An 18,472-nucleotide genomic window follows, 5' to 3' on the forward strand; every position below is an offset into this window, starting at 1 on the left:
CAACGGGCCCAATCTGCACCAAAACGGGCCCAATCCGCGCCTGTTTTGGCATGGATCGGGTCCATTTTGATGTGGATTGAGCCCAGTTTGGACCCCTGTGGAGCATGGGAGCGTTCCTGCGCTCCGCAGGGGCTCACAACAGGCCCAATCTGCACCAAAATGGACCCGATCCGTGCTAAAGCGGGCGCGGATTAGGCCTGTTTTGGCGCAGATTGGACCCATTGTGGGCCCCTGCGGAGTGCAGGAATGCTCCTGCACTCCACAGGGGCCCCAATCCAGGCCAAAACAGGCCTGATCCTGGGGCTGCTGTGCTCGGGGGCGCGCAGCACTGCAGGGGGCGCGCATGGAAGGTGCGCCCCCCCGATGTCCAGGTACATGGGGGTGGGGGTGGGAGGGTGGGGGGGGATCCCCCACCCCCACCGGGGGGTCTGGCAGCCCTAGCCTTAACTGTGGTTATTTACAGCACCATCCTTTTAAAGTCCACTGAAGCCAACCGGGGTAACTCTAGGATTGCACTGTTAAGGTCAATCAGACCAGGATGTGAAGTTGTTTTGTTTAATCAAAAGTCTTCAAGCTGATTTTGCATGGTGTCTGAATGCAGACATCCTTGCTTAATTCTGGGTTGTTCTCATGACAAGTTATGGAGAGAAAGCAGTGAAATTAGTATCTGTTGAAGCAAGCCCGGATTTTAGTGATGGCCTGTGAACGGAATCCTGGTTTCCCAAACTAATCATAGTTAAAGTCAGGGCTTTTTTTCAGCTGGAACGTGGTGGAATGGAGTTCCGGAACCGCTTGAAAATGGTCACATGGCTGGTGGCCCTGCCCCCTGATCTCCAGACAGAGGGGACTTTAGATTGCCCTCCATGCTGCTGAAGCGGCGCAGAAGGCGATCTAAACTCCCCTCTGTCTGGAGATCAGGAGGTGGGGCCACCAGCCATGTGACCATTTTCACCTAGGGTGATTTAAACTTTTAAAAACTCCCCTCTTGTTCTAGCTGACCCAAAGTGATGTCATTGGTCCTGGGAGCGTGCACGCACTTTGCACACGCGCATGTGGTACCAGGGGCACCACCTCCTGCCAAGAGTTGCCCCCTGTGCTGGCAACCCACTGAGTTCCACCACCTCTTTTCATAGAAAAAAAGCCCTGGTTAAAGTAAACCACGGTTTTGACATTATGTCCGAGTTGAGACATGGCCTAACTCAATACAAAGCCGCTTTTGCTTAATTCTTGTGCCATAAGGAAGAGAACAGGAAATAGAAACATGGCCTTTTCATAAGGTCCATCATTTTGATAATTTAATTCCCTTAAAAAATAACAATTCACATCTTAGATTTTGAACTGATTTCAGACCTAGGATTTGCAAGTTGTTTAAGTCACCCAGATTCGTACAATGTTTGTGGCTTTCTTTAGACTGCCAATTCCTGAGCTGTAGGAAAGCACCAGTCTAATCATTATACTTTGATATAGGCAACCTCTGTGCAGCTACTCTTCTGTATGATTGAAATAGAAAGTGTGTGTGTGTGGTGGGGGGTAGAAGGTGGGGGCAGAAAGACAAAAGAGGAACCGGTTGCTTACATTCCTCGGAAAGAAAGATGATCTCTTATCCTTGCTTCTTTTCACAGAATAAAACTTGATGCGATTGGGTCACCGCATGGCAAATGGCGTCAGGATGCAACGTGTTCTTCATCATTATGAAACTCAAACATTCTCCAACCTTTTTATTCTGCTCTGTTCATATTTATCTTCTCAGCCCTGCCTTCAGTGGGCACCACATTTGTATTGATAAATGGCAGGGACCGGGAGATGTATTGACGGGGAAGGAGACAGTTCCCAATGTAGAAAGCGAGGGCTTTGCATCTCATTACACCTAGCTTGCTCTTTTTGCCTTTTGAATGCTGTCGATTTGAGCATTATTGCTATTCAGGCTGATAAATGACAGTAATTGTTCTTAAGTTGAAGAGCTGCCTTTTTAATGTGCTGATTTGCTTGGGAATTCTGAGCACTAGGGTTCAACTAGAGCTCGGCTGGTTCTAACAAAATGGTCTTTTCCAGCTCAGAATAGATACTTAATTAAATTACTTTTCATGCATTTCATAGCCAGGGACTTGGGGGGAAAGGGAAAAAAAATCATAACAAGATCAGGGAATTCAGAACAGTTCACCAGAAGGCTACGTTCAGCCTATTCTCCAATCTTCTCCCCCACTCTGTGCAACTACAATAGAGTGTTTTAATTCTACAGCTTTTTAAAGGGAGAAATAAAGAGGTGGCTATTTTTTTTTAAAAGAATGGTTAGGAGTAAGTCATTTTCCCCCCCTTCCCTGGAGTTGCCTTGGTAGTTTCCACTGAACTATTCATGCTGAAAGTAGGGTTGACTCCTGGCCAGGAGGGAAAAAAAAATCTGTCCTGTCCCTTTGCTAGAGGTTTAATGGGATGTTATTTACCTCCATGCCTTGAAAAGCTTTAGCTGTCCTTTTCCAGTATCTGATGAAGAGAACTGTGATTCTTGAAAGCTTATGCTACAGTAAAGTTGGTTAGCCTTAAAGGTGCTACTGGAATCTTTTCTACTTTTCCAGTAGGGATGCCACTTACCCGCTTCCAGAGGGAAGGCTTCCGTTGATCCTCCTTGCCGCTGCTTGAATGATGGTTTTTACCACAGAGATCTGGGGGAATCCTAGAACGTCACGATGTTGTGGTGAAATAGTAAAGAGTTCAGTGGCACCTTTAAGACTAACCAACTTTATTGTAGTATAAGCTTTCGAGAACCACAGTTCTCTTCATCAGATGCATTTCACAGTTCTCAAAAGTTATGCTACAATAAAGTTGGTTAGTCTTAAAGGTGCTACTGGACTCTACTATTTTGCGACTACAGACTAACATGGCTAACTCCTCTGGATCTATGATGTGGTGATGTCACTTCCTGTTTTTTGGCCAGAAAAATGGCATGATACTGTTTCCGCCTCTTCCTTGAATGTCCCTCCTGCTGGTTGCCATTGACTGAATGACAATCCTAACTTCCACATACCAGGCTACTGTTAAAAGGACAGGGGCTTTTTCTTCAGGCCAGCTGTTGGGAACTGTTCCTGTACAGACCAGCCTTGAATAAGAAGCTCACCTGCACCAACAGAGTGAACAAAGCTTTCCATGACAGAGTTGTTATGAGATGAGGAATTTCTTTATCTGAAATTCACTGTTTTAGATATAGCCATTGGATTACTCTTACTCTCTTTTTTCTTCTTTAAGAGCAAGATTTCTCTCTGATTTCTCTTTCATTTCTCTTCAAAGAGAAATCAAAGTGCCGTCTTGTAACTTCAGCCTCTTGCCGATGTTTTGTGTTCTATATCCCTGGGTGATGCTCTAGCAGGAAGATTGGAAGGCTTGGGAAGACATGGTCTGCGTCTGAACATCTGTAGAGTGCAATTCTGCAGTTTTGCAGAACATGCCTTCCTGCCCACTCTTCTTGTCAAATTTCTCTTTGATCAAAGAGGAATTGATTAGAAACTGACTCCAAATTTCTAAAAGGAGGAAAAGAAAAGGATTGTTGGATTTCAAGGAGAAAATAGGTAAAGTGGAATTAACCGAATTTTTCTTAACAACACTATTCTTTAAAAAACAGGGTGAAATGAAGGCTGCAAACAGAGACACAGGGAGTGAATTCCATTGGAATGGCTTCTGAGCGGACATGCTGAAGGTGTAGAAACATAGAGCTGGAAGGTCCCCCAAGGGTCGTCTAAACCAATCCCCTGCACAATGCGGGACCAACGAACCCATCCAATGGCTGTTCCCCCTTTACCTGGGAAAGGATCTGTTATAGGCTGCGCTTTTCGCTGCTCTGCCAAGCTGATAATCTACCTGCGGTTTACAGCCTGATCCAATGCATAGTGGTTTGGAAGGGAATCCTACTCAATCCTGTAGGGTTTACTCCCAAATAAGCGTAGGACTGCTGCCCAAATATTTATTGAATTTATCCCTATCCCATCTTTCTCTCTAAAGTGGCTCACATCATTCTCCTCTCCTCCATTTTCTCCTCGCAACAACTCTGTGAGGCAGGTTGAGCTGAGAGGGTGTGAGTGACTCAAGGCCAATCAGGGCCAAGCTACAAGTGACGAATGACACAAGTTGGACACTTGTCAGCTTCCCTCAAGTTTTGATGGGAAATGTAGGCATCCTCGTCTCGCAGCTTGGTTCTCTGACTGCTGTCCAATGGACTTTTCAACTGTCACTTGCCCAACATTCCGCCAAGCTGCCTACATTTCCCATCAAAACTTGAGGGAAGCTGACAAGTGTCCAACCTGTGTCATTTGTCACTTGTAGTTTGGCCCTCAGTGAGCTTCCAGATCCCTGGATCCTAGTCCGACACACTAACCATCAGATACCCAGATCCTAATTCGACACTCTAACCATCATACCACACTGGGTCTCTAGTGCCCAGAGAAGGCAACACTTATGTAACAGTGCAACAAGAAACTATCTCAGCCTTAACTCAAGCATGTTTCCTCAGAAGGAAGTCCCAATCAATAGTTATGGTTGCCAACTGTTCTGGAGAAAAAAAATCTCTTGTCCCTTTGATAGAGATTTAACGGGATATTATTTAATAGGTTATAATGCTTCTCTTCCTGCCCTGAAGAGCTTCAGCTGTCAGTTTCCACACATTAAACCTCTATTAAAAGGATGCGGCATTTTTCTCCAGATCAGTTGGCAAACCTATCCCTAGTAAGCATTCATCTTCACAATTCCTTGGGAGCAATTCTTCTTGAAGTCAGTGGACTTACTTCTGAGTAAATAGGCCTAGACTTTTATGTTGTGTGAGGTTGCTATTCTACACTGAGCAGGAAGCAAACATTTGGGGACATAAAATATATCCTTGAATGGTAGATGACTATGGGAGCCGCTGAGGTCTACTCAGAAGCAAGCCCCATTTTATTCAATGAGGCTTACTCCCAGGAGTAGGTTCTTATGATTGCTTCCTGTTTTGCTGTGCTGCATTTGTTTTCTAGTTTCCTGTTGGTGGACACCGCAATGAAAGCTGGTTGGTGCATTGCTAATTGATGCTCTTTTAAAAACAGACACCTTCTGTTCTTATACTGAAATGTCTCTGGAGCTGGTATGTGATTCTTTGGAGTATTTAGCTTGGGTATCTAGAAAACTGCTGGCTCTTGTGGGGGCAGGCAAGAAAGAGATTTGTTTGGTTCAAAACAATGACAACACACAGAAGTTGCCTGCAGGCAAAGTCTCCCCTTATACTTGCAATCTGAGATCCCTTTAAAAGTTGATGGCAGGGATTGAACTCAAGACCTTCTGCATGTAAAGCAGATGCACTGCCACTGAACCACAACCCCTACCATAAGAAGAAGCTGTCACCAGCATCACCTTGTGACTGCAAGCCGCTTCGGTGATATTTCAGTTACGAGGCATACCTGCAACCACAGGTTTAAACCAGTCTAATTGTCATCACTATCAGCTTTACACTGGTTTATGTGTCCTCCTCCTCCTCCTCCCCAAAATGAGAAATGATGTGAGGGGTTAGGATTGAAACAGAGCATTTGCCTCAAACAACTAGAATTATTTGCGGGAAGGCAAGATAAACGGGCAAAAAAAGTGATATGTTCGTAATGTAGAAATGCCATTTATTCTGGCTTAATTATCCATTCTATCTGCTCACTGCAAGCATGGTAGAATTTCTTACTGCTTCTTTAGCCCTGTTTTAATAAGCAATGCTTGCTTCCTGTTTACTCTGAGCTCTTGTCTTATACAGGGCGTCCCAAACCCTATTGATGCATCTGACGAAGAGAGCTGTGGTTCTTGAAAGCTTATGCTACAAATAAGTTGGTTAGTCTTAAAGGTGCTACTGGACTCTACTATTTTTCAACTACAGACTAACACGGCTAACTCCCCTGGATCCAAACCCTATTAACCTTGTGGGTACTTAGAGACAGGAGTGATCTTAATGATTCAGGGGCAGAAGTCAAGCATGTCCCTCCCTTAATTCCCACCCAATCCAATTAGAACAAGAATGAACTGTCCATTTTTCATAATGCATGTCCCTTAAAAAAATGTACTCGAATGTCTGTTTTGACCATTATGACCGACAAATAGTATCAGCTGACTGGAGCTGGCAAAGATGGCAAAGCTTACTTCACTGATTAGAAAAAAGTCAATAAGTACATTTGTTGATGAATGGAAATCCTTCATAGATTATGTACATGAAATAGATAATAATGATTTGATGATTTGTGGATTTATGGACTAAGGGATTTTGATGTTAGAAAAAACAGAGCTTTTAATTAGAGAGGGGCACGAACAGCAATACGAACTAAAAAAACCCATGAACAGCCCAATCTGCTGTTTGTGAACAAGCTGTTCATGAGGCCACATTCTAAACGAACAGGTGGTCATTGCAAGCCTCATTTGTTGCTGTTTGTCAAGCCAGACAGTCTGGCAACTGCAATCAATTCCTATGGCAACTCAGGCAGGGATTGTCTGAACTCTGTCTGAACTCCTGCTGTCGCCCTGGAAACCCCAATCTAAGCCCAATTTAGCTTGATAGGCAGGTCTTCCTTCCAAGTGTGGAGCTCCAAATTTGTTACAAGAGGAAAAGACCAGGGGGGAGGGGGGCTCCCAGCTCTAGCTTTCAGGGAGAGACAGCTGCTGTTAGAGACACAGGGTGAGTGCATTGGAGCTTGAATTTTCTTTGTGTGTGGTGGGATAGGGATCTACCCCTTCAAGTTCCAGGGTTGCTGCCAGGCTCTGGGGCCATGCTATTATTTATTATTGGTACCTTTCCTGCTGCCTGCTCAGGTAGGGTTTCTGGGAGTGGTGCGGTAGGGATCTACCCCTTCAAGTTCCAGGGCTGCTCCCAGGCTCTGGGGCCAAGTTATTATTTATTATTGGTACATTTCCTGCTGTCTGCTCAGGTAGGGTTTCTGGGAGTGGTGCAGTAGGGATCTTGATGGCTGGAGGAGAGCCTGCTGGCCCCCATGAACAATGAACAATGAACATGTTCGTGAACAGGATCATGTTCATCAATGTTCGTTGTTCGTGGATGGCAATGAACAACGAACACCATGTTCAGGTTTTTTTCTGTTTGTGCCCATGTCTACTTTTAATCATTATCTAGAAAAAGTGTAAATTTGACATGATACGAATATTTGTTTTGGAGAAAATCAGAAACCTTTTATGGTTGTTGTGGGTTTTCCGGGCTGTATTGCCGTGGTCTTGGCATTGTAGTTCCTGACGTTTCGCCAGCAGCTGTGGCTGGCATCTTCAGACGTGTAGCACCAAAAGACAGAGATCTCTCAGTGTCACAGTGTGGAAAAGATGTTGGCAGGTCATTTATATCTACTGAGGAGGGGTGGGGTTGAGCTGAGTCATCCTGTAAGAGTTTCCCAGGGTGTGGAATGCTAATGGTGGGAGGCTTCAAAGAACCTCCTCAGGATACAGTGAAGCCTCCCGCCATTAGCATTCCACACCCTGGGAAACTCTTACAGGATGACTCAGCTCAACCCCACCCCTCCTGAGTAAATACAAATGACCTGCCAACATCTTTTCCACACTGTGACACTGAGAGATCTCTGTCTTTTGGTGCTACACCTCTGAAGATGCCAGCCACAGCTGCTGGCGAAACGTCAGGAACTACAATGCCAAGACCACGGCAATACAGCCCGGAAAACCCACAACAACCATCGTTCTCCGGCCGTGAAAGCCTTCGACAATACATAGAAACCTTTTAGTTTACATGGTTTGTTTTTATTGTTTTCTTTGCACTATGTATGTTTTGTTATTATGTATGTTTTATTATTCTTGTTTGTTGTTTAGTTGCTTGTTTGTTTTATGAGTAGGTGTGTAATAGTAGTGTTTTTTATCCTTGTTTTCTAATGATATAAAACTCTTAATAATAAAAAAAGACAAATAGTACCCAATCGGTCATGTGCAATTGCCATTAAAAAACCCTACCCATCAATAAGGGCAAGTGGAATAGCTCTTTTGTGAAGGGCAGGTAGACATCTAAAAGTAATTGATGTTGGATAATAAGATTCAAGTTCAGTAGCACCTTAAAGACCAACAAGATTTCCAGGGTATAAGCTTTCGAGAGTTAAAGCTTCTTTCATCAGATACAAGCAGTTGTATCTGACAAAAGAAGCTTTGACTCTTGAAAGCTCATATCCTGGAAATCTTGTTGGTCTTTAAGGTGCTACTGAACTTGAATCTTATTGTTCTTATGCAGACCAACACAGCTGCTCACCTGAAACTAGTTGATATTGGAACTTTTAGTGGGGATTGGTAAGTTCTTCCTTTTGTGTGTTACCTGGGCAGTGGCTGGAACTTCCAGGAGTGAAAAGACAGCACTCAGCACTCCGCACAATTGGGGCACGATCGTATTTGGGGCCAATTGGCAGAGTTAAATTGAGTTATTTATGTATAGCCAAACCTAGGAACAGAAGTTAATAACTTTTGCACAAAGCCATAAAAATGTAATAGTAATGCTAAATGAACACCTTGGGCAATATCAAGTTAGCAAGTCTGCATTTTGATTGGAGTCTGGTGTATAATCCGAACAAACCCACTTTCTTTTTGCTTAGGTTCATTTTTAATCGGTAGATATAGCGCAGGCCAGGGAAACAGATGGTCTGTCAGCTGTTACGTGTGGGTTCCTCAACCTACTTTTGTGCTGACTCTGGATTTTTGTTAGGATGTTTGGAATATTGGCGTTCATTTTTTTTTTTTGGTGTGTGTGTTCCTTATGACCACGAGAAAGAGGCACGGGGGTTAATGTGCTTGGTTGAAACTAAGGAAATTGCCCTTGCAATTGGGTCTATTTCCATGGTCCCATGCTTTGCATGACTTTAAATCTAGGTATTTAGACATTTGGAAATGTCAGTGACTTCGACGATTTATCATTTTGTGCAGTATTTGTACTTTATCTCCTTCAGAGTGTGAAACGGTTGGTGGAAAACGTGTCGCTGAGTTGGGCCTGCTTGAGATCCTTAAGCAAGCTTGCCAGGCCAATAGCGAGCATGTGGTGCACTCTCCTCTGTGGACGTGCAAATCTATAATGTGAAAACTTCTCATTGCTTCCATTTTGTCCTTGCTTTATGAGATGGTGCTCCAAAATAGTTTGTGTTTTTTGTCCTGTTGAATACAATTTTATCCCACCCTTTCTCCAAGGAGCTCAGAGCAGTTTTTCATTTTCATTTTTATCCTCATAATCCTGTTGTGAACCAGGTTAAACTGAGACGGAGTGATTGGCCCAAGATTACCAGCAGACTTCATGACAGAGTGGGGCTTTGAACCCAGTTTTCCCAGATCATAATCTAATACCCTAACCGATGGTTCCTCAAACTTGTTGAGCCAGTAAGAACTTGAAGGATTTTGAACACACTTAGTAGTCACCATGGCAAAATGGCAGCTGTGGGAGCTGGGGCCAATCACAAAATGGCCACAGCAGGAGTTGGGGCCAATTGCAAAATGGCCACCATGGGAGCTGGAGCCAATCACAAAATTTTGGAAGGCTCTAAAGCCATGCATTGTGCTATGATAGAGGCAGCTGCTTCTGAATGGGTTCTCCCTGAAGATATGAATCTGTTACTGCCTGAGTGCTTTTGAAAAGCATCCTGCTCTCAGGTCAGTATTAACCCATGGCTTGACCCCTAGGCCTTCAGGTATTACGGGCCCCCTCTGGCACGTCAATCTTTCACCCCGCAACAGCTGACAGCCTGACCCTAGTACAGTAGATACTAGACCGCAGTATATCGCCCTATATCCATTTTGAGGGTCTCCTGAAGAATTCTATGCACAATTTAAAAAATATTTTTATTGCACGAGAAGAACTCTTCAGGAAAGCATATTTTGGGGGTATAATTGTTCAATACTGTAATATTTTGAAGTGAATATTTTTTCTATTATTTATTAAAAATATAATGTACGGATAATTGTTTTAATATAAGAGACAATTTGTTTCACTTCAATAATGAAGCAGTTAATTATCTTATTAATAGAGGTTATATAAGAGAATCAATTAATTGCAATTTATGCGGGGGTGTGCCTCAGCAAAAAAAAATATATTGATGGGCCCCTAGTCCCTGCGGGGCCCCTGGGCTTCAGTCTAGTCAGTCTTATGAATAATACAGCCCTGCCTGCTCCAGTGAGGCAGAGAAAAGCCAGGATTGACTCTTTGCTTTAGGGAAGTGATGCTTTGGGGGAAGAAGGAAGTGGGTGCCAAGAAATACATTGGTGGGCACTGCAATGCCACCAGCTGCCATGCTGTGGGACATTGCAGTATAGGGTGACCGGTCCCCTGGTGGAAGCGGGAGATCCCCGGCTCCCAGACTCTGGCCCCCTCCACCACTTACCTGGCTGGCAGGAGGAAAAGGCAGAGGAATGGGTATCCCAGAGTGAGCTCCCAGCATGGTGCAACATCACTCTTAAGAGTGACATCATCACTCAGCTCCTGGGAGCACTCTCGTGCTTTGCGCTGGGTCGCAAATGGGAGCAGGAGCACTCCCAAGGCCCGTGCAATGACATCACTCCTGGAAATGACATCATCGTGCTGTGCTAGGAGTGCATGCGTGCAAAGCACATGCACAGGGATGTTCAAACGGTGGGTGCTGAATCCCCCTCCACTGGAAGGGTAAGGGGATCTCGCAAGCCTATTGCTGTAACTGTTGCACCACGATAGCTCTTACTTCAGCTGTCAGGTCCCCTAAAATCTGAAGGTAGTGATAGGTTTGAGTCCCATTTGATCCTATTCTATTCCACCTAGAAAAAGTCAACGTGTATCTGAGTCTTAAACAGAAGTGCTGCCCACCTTTCATCTTTGTTACCAGAAGGGTCTTTTGGATACCAGTCAGTGAGACAGCAGGTTCACACAATGTTGGGAAAAACTCTCCAGTATTGATTTTGGTTGTGATGTTTAAGACCTGTGTTGTGATTCGGAGTGGCGCAACTGAATAAGCAAAGATTTTATTCAATACATGCTGCCTACCCTGTTTTGAGTATAGCTGTCCTGGTTCATACTGAGGAAATAAACTTGCATCTGGACTGTACCACTTCAGGTTGCAGGAAGGAACTCAGATGATGGAATATTGTCTACACTTAGACAACCGGCATGTTAGGGAGAAGGTAAGACTAGAATAGATTTCTTGTTTGCTGTGGAGAGGGTGTTTTATATTAAGGATCCTTCAACCATGTGAACTTTGTCCTACAGTCTGAAGTGTTAGATCCCAGGCACTAGTTGGTGGCAGCTAGGCCTCTGTGGAATATAACCATTTTACAGTTGCTTGCTCATAAAAAAGCTCGATGCTACTGGATACCAGCATCAACTTTGCATCTAAGATCTGTAGTACAACTCAGCGGACTACGTCACATCCTGAAGCTTCTCCCCGCACTAGAGGCAGGCACGAAACAAAATATGAACCAAAGTTCATCACAAACTGGGCTGGTTCATGGTTCGCAAACTCGTGATTCGTAGGAGCTCATTTCTCATGAACCGTGATGAATTTTAGCCCAGTTTGTTTGGCTTGTATTTTGGTTCGTCACTGCAGGCGGCCTGATGCCGTTAAATAAGTTTCCTAGGCATGGGTGGGTGGGCTTTCTGCAGACCTTCTGTTGACTCAGAAGTGACGTTTTCACGATTCGAACTAATTGGTTCGTGAACCAGGGCAAGTTCGTGAAAGTTTGTGGTTCATGGTTTGTGAAATGTGACGAACCACAGACTGCATGGTTTGGAATTTTCCTGGTTTGTGCCCATCTCTACCCCCCGTTCCTATTTTTAAATTTTCATGTAACACCTAGCCTGAAGAAGAGTACTAGAGAACTCGAAAGCTTGCACACTGTTACAAGTCATTTGGTTCGTCTTAATATGGACTGGGTTCTGGGTTTGGGTTTTTTTCTTTCAGATGAGCACGGTTGACTACAACTTCTGTCCTCTGTGCAGTGAATAATACCATTCTAGAATGAAGTTACTTCTCTCTGTTTCTGTAGTCATTTGCCATTCTGAGCCTTAAACAAAACATGCATTATCGTTCATTTCCTTCTAAATGGGCATCCTGGTTGCCTCTTTTAAATGCAGTTAAAATCTTGACTTCACAGCGGTGGCGTTTTTGTCTACGGATTGTAAAGATAGATTAAGATCCACTTGCCTTCCTTGTAGAAAGCTGTTAGGAATGCATCTAGCAAAGTGGACTCCCACCCCTGAAAGCTTAGGCCTGAATAAGAACTTGTTAGTTTGTAAGGTGCCACCGGATTCCTGTTATGTTTTTTGCTCCAGCAGACTTGTGTTATCTGCCCCTTTGGATTGTTTGTTTTGTTTTGTTTTGTTACCCAATGTTCTGAAGAACGCCTTTTGACTAACAGGGAATGATTGCTTCAAAAACACTTTTGTTATGGGCTAATTCATACCGACCTGCTTCAAATCAGCCTCGACCTTTTCATCAACCTGAGCATTAAGAAACTAGTAGCTGTGAATAGGCTTGTACGATGCCTGCCGCAAGTTCTCTGGGAAAAGATGAGACAGCTCCTGATGGATGGGCCTCTCTCAACCTTTGTCAAAGGCAGGCTCAACCACTTAATGCTAATTCATATTGGGTTGATTAGAAAAAATAACCCAACTTGGAACAATCCCAAAGAGAAGTCACATGACTTTGCTGGATGATAAATTTCACGTGTGCTGTTGGAAACACCTCTCCACTTCTCCTGTTGGCATGCCTGTGCAAAAGATGGCAATTCAGTAAATGGGCATATGTTGGGTTTTTCAAAAGAATAGCCATGAAGGAAGGCCTATGACCACATTGCCAATCTTCCTATGCTGCCTGGAAACTATCTGAAGCATCTTTTTAGTCTCCAACTACCATGTCTTCCGTAGAGGTGTATGCCTATGAGAAAGGAGATTTCCACCTTTTAACCAATCCTTCTGCTTTATGGAAATATATTTTTGGCCCCATATTGGAATTCCTTTCCTGATTTCTCTTGCTGTTCCATTTTGTATCACCATATCCTCCATCATTTTCTGTTATGAAACTGACAGGCATCAGGAGAAAATCTTTGGCAATGTTTCCAATGAGTTTGCAGTAATTGGTTCTTCATTTGGGTGCCAATAGATTAATAATATATACTCTGTGTGTGTGTGTGTGTTATGTGCCATCAAGTCGCCCCTGACCTATAGCAACCTAATGAATGAAAGACCTACAAAACATCCTATCTTTAACAGACTTGCTCAGATTTTGCAAACTGGAGGATGTGGCTTCTTTTATTGAGTCCAGCCATTTTGTTTTAGGTCTTCCTCTTTTCCTACTGCCTTCCACTTTTCCTAGCATGATTGACTTTTCCAGAGAATCTTGTCTTCTCCTTTGCCTGTGGTTGTCAGTTATTCTTTTCTAATCAATGAGACAAAAGATGTTGTTTAGTAGTAAGGGCATAACCGGAGTGAAGGCTAAAGTTTATTGCCGACAAAATGTCATGCCCCAATGAACCGATTCATAAGATGAATTGAGTGTTTTGTATCTGGATCCATTTCCAACTTTGGCTCAACTTTGTACTTTAAAATCATTTACTCAGGGATCTCCATGAATTCTACTACGTGCCTCTATCTTGCTGGAAAGGATTAATTGGATCCAACCTAATGTCAGACCCTATGAAAAAAATATCAACAAAAACAGTTTGCTAGGAGAGGATCATGCCAGGTTTTTAAAAAATGGTCTTGATTCAGATTCTCAAAAACCTGTATGTTACCAGCAGGTCCGTTTGCATAAGATTTGCTTGAGTGTTGCAGATTAAATGAACCACTATGTATACATGAAGACACAAAGCTGCCTGATATCAAGTCAGACTATAGGTCTATCAACATCAGTATTATTTACTTTGACAGCTGGAGCTCTTTAGTAAGTGAATAGATAATTTATTGAGTAGAGGTCTTTTCCATCACCTGCCATCTAACCTTTTTAACTGGAAGTGATAGGGATTGAACCTGGGACCTTCTTCATGCGAAGCAGATGTTCTACCACAACCCTGCTCCATGACTTGCCTCTGGGGAGTTCGCTCTAAGTATTGTTATGCCTGGTTAGCCATCATTTCCACCACCAGGAGGCTCCACTTGACACGAACATCAGAATTAGGCCACGGTCTGCTATGTTCAGGTGAAACACCAACTGGAAGTAGCCCTTCTCAATATATTCACATGAGGTCAGATGTTACTTCCTCCACGTGGAATGTTTTTAGAGCATCTAACGTGGAGCTCCGTCTAAATCCCTGCTAGATTTCTTGGGGTTTAACAGCTTTGTTTTCACCGTAGAAGTTGACTGAAGAGTCTATCTTATTTAGAACCTGCCACTCAGCCTTGGTTTCACTGACTGCAAACATCTCAGCAGCATGAAGCTGACCCAAACGGTGTTGAGAGGTTCGTTAGTTTCCTCTAATTGTTTCCACTGCCATCTTTTCCCATGGGGCAGCTGTGAATTACTTTTGTGCCCATGTTCTAAAGGAAAGGGGGCCGTTTTTACCCCTTTGGAGGCATATGGCAGGCAAAGCCTTGATGTAAAGTCTCTAGTTTTTACTCCATAACCAGATTGTAAAATATGAACTGAATTAATCATAACTGCAAAAGAATAATGGCGCATTTTCTCTTATTTTATCTTTAGTGCCTTTCAGACCATGTTTTAAAACCGTCTACATCTGGCACAGAGAACGAGGCAGCGGCTTTGGTGGTGGATAGCAGGAGGCAAAGGTCAAACCAGAGGCTGCGCAAATATTGCAGTCTGGATTTATTGTTTTAATTAAGACTGTGGCAGTTCATCATAAACTGTTTATGGTGTTTTTGCCCAGTGCAGCGTTTTGAAATCAGCTGTTTTAATGAAAACATAATGTCATATATGTCAAAGTTCTAAATATTTTTGAGAGTGAAATATGGAAACATGAACTTTAATTCTGGGTTTACTAGGATTAGCTCATTGAATTATTTTTTTTTTAAAAAAATCCCTTAAGACCACCGTGGCGTGGGCACAATAGACTTCCATATTAGTACATGTGTGTGTATGGGTGAAGTGTGTGTGTGTGTGGGGGGGTGACGCAGCCTGTTAAGTGTGAAAACACAAGGTGGAAAGGTATAATGTATGGAACAAACCAAACTATTGCATGTTGTTTAGAATGTTAGATTAAAGAAGCAATCAGAGATAGGACAGTCCATCCATAATATATGGTACAAGTCGGTTCTATGGTAGACAACTGAATAAGCATTGCGGGAAAAATGAACTTGGGTGGGTGGGGGCTAATTTCACTGTAGATAATATGACGATGTGATGTTTTGGCATCAGCCGTTTTGTAGCTAATTATTCATAATAACCTCAAAGATTATAGGTTTGTGTGAACTTCTAGCATGAAGCAATTTTCAATTCTGTTCTGTTTGCCGCATGTATTTTGTTTGCCGTGTTATGTCTGACGGTTTGGGTTGCCTTTACGATGGGGCATGATAAAATATTTGGATAATCTCAGATTGTATTCTTTTTATTATGATTATTTTTTCAAGGGGAAGGAGGGGTAGTGCTGTCTTTAGAAAACAGAAATTAAGACTGTCATTAGGATGCCAGGCCACGGGAGCTGCCTGAGCAGGGTAATGTATGTTCTGCTCCATGCTATACTTGGTCAAGTTTCATATATATCTTATTCCACATTATTTTATTAACTTTAATATCTGCACTGCCTATTACAAGACATGCCTCTCATTCAAAACACAGAGGCACAGTTCTCTAATCAGAAGTGACAAGCGATATACTTTCTCTCAGCCATTATTCGGTAGCCTAGAGCAAGGAACTGTGTTTCCACGAAAATGTTTTGAATTGGGTTATTTTTATTGAAGTATTAAAGTAATTCTTCAGATTTTAGGCTATTATTTAAGCACTTTTGGGGGGAATGCAATAACCTCTGGGTTGTACAGCCTTTGTTATATTTAACTATTTCAATTGGTGGACTTTTAAATGCTCAGAACCCAAGAATCGTTAGGTAATTAAGCACCATTTGTTCATTAGGTTGGTTCAAGTTACTGGACGACGACACCCCAAAGGATGCATGGTTTTAATACAATCACAGTTGCTGTTGCAATGTCTGCTCTTTTAATTGTATTTTGTTGGACCATGCATGGTTGGTTTAATGAGCAAAGGGAATGGGGAAACGGGTCGAGAGATTTTATTGAACAAATGGTAAAATGACTATTCCTTTTGTTTCAGGAAGCCACTTTGTTGTTTGACTTTCCAGGTTAGCTGTGCTTCAGGGTTTTCTCCCCCCTGCCTGCAATTTACTCCAGACATCTTGATGTCCTATCTAGATCCGGCTGGACTCCAATCTCAACTTGAGAAACCGCTCAGTGATAAACTCTGGCTCACTATATATAACAATGATAGCATTCAATTTATAAACTACCCTTCAGGAAAACTTAATGCCACACTCAGAGCGGTTTACAAAGTGTGTTATTATTATCCTCACGACAATCACCTGATGAGGTGGGTGGGGCTGAGAGAGCTCTGAGAGAGCTGTGACTGACCCAAGGTCACCCAGCTAGCTTCAAGCAGAGGAGTGGGGAATCAAACCCGATTCTCCAGATTAGAGTCCTGCTGCTCTTAATCACTACATCGAATTCTCTACAGGGTTAGATTCAGGTACAGTAGCGCCTTAGAGACCAACTATATTTCCAGGTCATGAGCTTTTGAGAGTCAAAGCTCCCTGGAAATCTAGTTGGTCTCTAATGTGCTACTGGACCCGAATCTTGCTCTTCTATTTCAGACCAACATGACTGCCCTCCTGAAAATATATAGGGGGGGTTTATAATAGAGCCATCCAGTACATTTGGCCCGATTAACACATGCACATTAATCACTAGATGACAAAAAGGAAGAAGGGGTCCCCTTTAACCCCCCCCCATGCTATTCTGGGGATCATGGGACCAGCACAGACAAAAGTGATGTGGGATGAGGGCTGCCATAAGAAAGGGAATTGAGTGAAGAAGCTGTTTGGATCCAACCCAAGAGAGATGCTGGTGTGAGTCAGATTATTTCAGAATGCAAATAGGGGAGTAACAATACTTGACTGTTTCCTCACTTCTTGCCTGTGAAAATTTAGCATTTCTGGAAGAAAATTTGTATCATAATATTTTCTTTATGCAATAGTGTTCTGTGTCCAAGGAGAAGGACTAAGCTGTGTAAGGAAAGAATGCCATAAAAATCATAGCCAGGGATAAATAAGAAAGAGAAGAATAAAGACCTTAGTATAGAATATATATTCATGAACATAAATAATGTGCAAACTAAAATTGTGACTATAACTTTTTCTTAATTTTTTGCACCATCTGAATTACAGAATACATCCCCAAGCAGGTAATGAGGCCATGGGTCTGCATGATGTTAGATCTGACCATGTGGTTTACTCGTGGAGGTGTCCTTCCATGAGTGGAAGACATCGTTGGATCCCACCTATAATCTGGAAGCCATTTTGAAAGTTGGTGGTCATCTGGAATGACCACTGTAGAAGCTTTCATTGCAGTACATCACAGTACTGACAGCCTTTTGTTGGTTCTGCCTAATGTATATGGCATAAAAAATTGTGTTTGTTCATTTTAAGCACTGCTGAATAGTGTAGCTGTACTCTTCAAGCCATCCTATTGTCCCACTGAAGAGAGTGCAGCCCGCACATGGGCTTTCTCTGTGGTGGCACCTATCCTGTGGAACGGCCTGCCTGAGGAGGTCATGAGAGCTCCCACTCTCCTGGCTTTCCACAAACAATAAAAACTGAATGATTCAAAAAGGCTTTTTATTCAGGCGGGAAATATTGTAGGGAGGGGGTCTCAGATGCTTTGTTAATGAGTTAGGGACTTCACCACCATGTTGCTTTGCATATTATCTGTTGCTTTGAATATGTACTCCTATATACTACCTGTGCTTCATGTTATCTCATGTCAGTCTGAGAACTGATTATGTTCTGTTTCAGCAATTCTTCAGCTCTGTATGGGATCCTTGCTAATGCTACGTCTTTGTAAAATCCTATGACATTGAGCAGAACCACAAGTGACAAAAGGCACAGATTGGACACTTGTCAGCTTCACTCAAGTTTTGATGGGAAATGCAGGCATCCTGGTCTCGCAGTTTCGCTCTCTGACTGCTGTCCAATGGACTTTTCAACTGTCACTTGTCCAACATTCCGCCAAGCTGCCTACATTTCCCATCAGAACTTGGGAAGCTGACAAGTGTCCAATCTGTGCCTTTTGTTACTTGTGGTTCTGCTCATTGTTTATGGAAATGTCCTTGATACTGTTTGGAAATGTCCTTGATACTGTATGGAAATGTCCTTGGTATTGATTGTACTAATCTCACACTGTGTAATCCGCCTTGAGTCTCAGTGAGAAAGGAGGACTATAAATAAAGAAAGCATGTTTGTCATCCAATTAGAGAATCTTGATTGATTGATTTGTGTGACGTGTACAGAGTGGTCTGGGAAGAGA

This window comes from Eublepharis macularius, chromosome 16, assembly GCF_028583425.1.
Source record: "Eublepharis macularius isolate TG4126 chromosome 16, MPM_Emac_v1.0, whole genome shotgun sequence".
Lineage (NCBI taxonomy): Eukaryota > Metazoa > Chordata > Lepidosauria > Squamata > Eublepharidae > Eublepharis > Eublepharis macularius.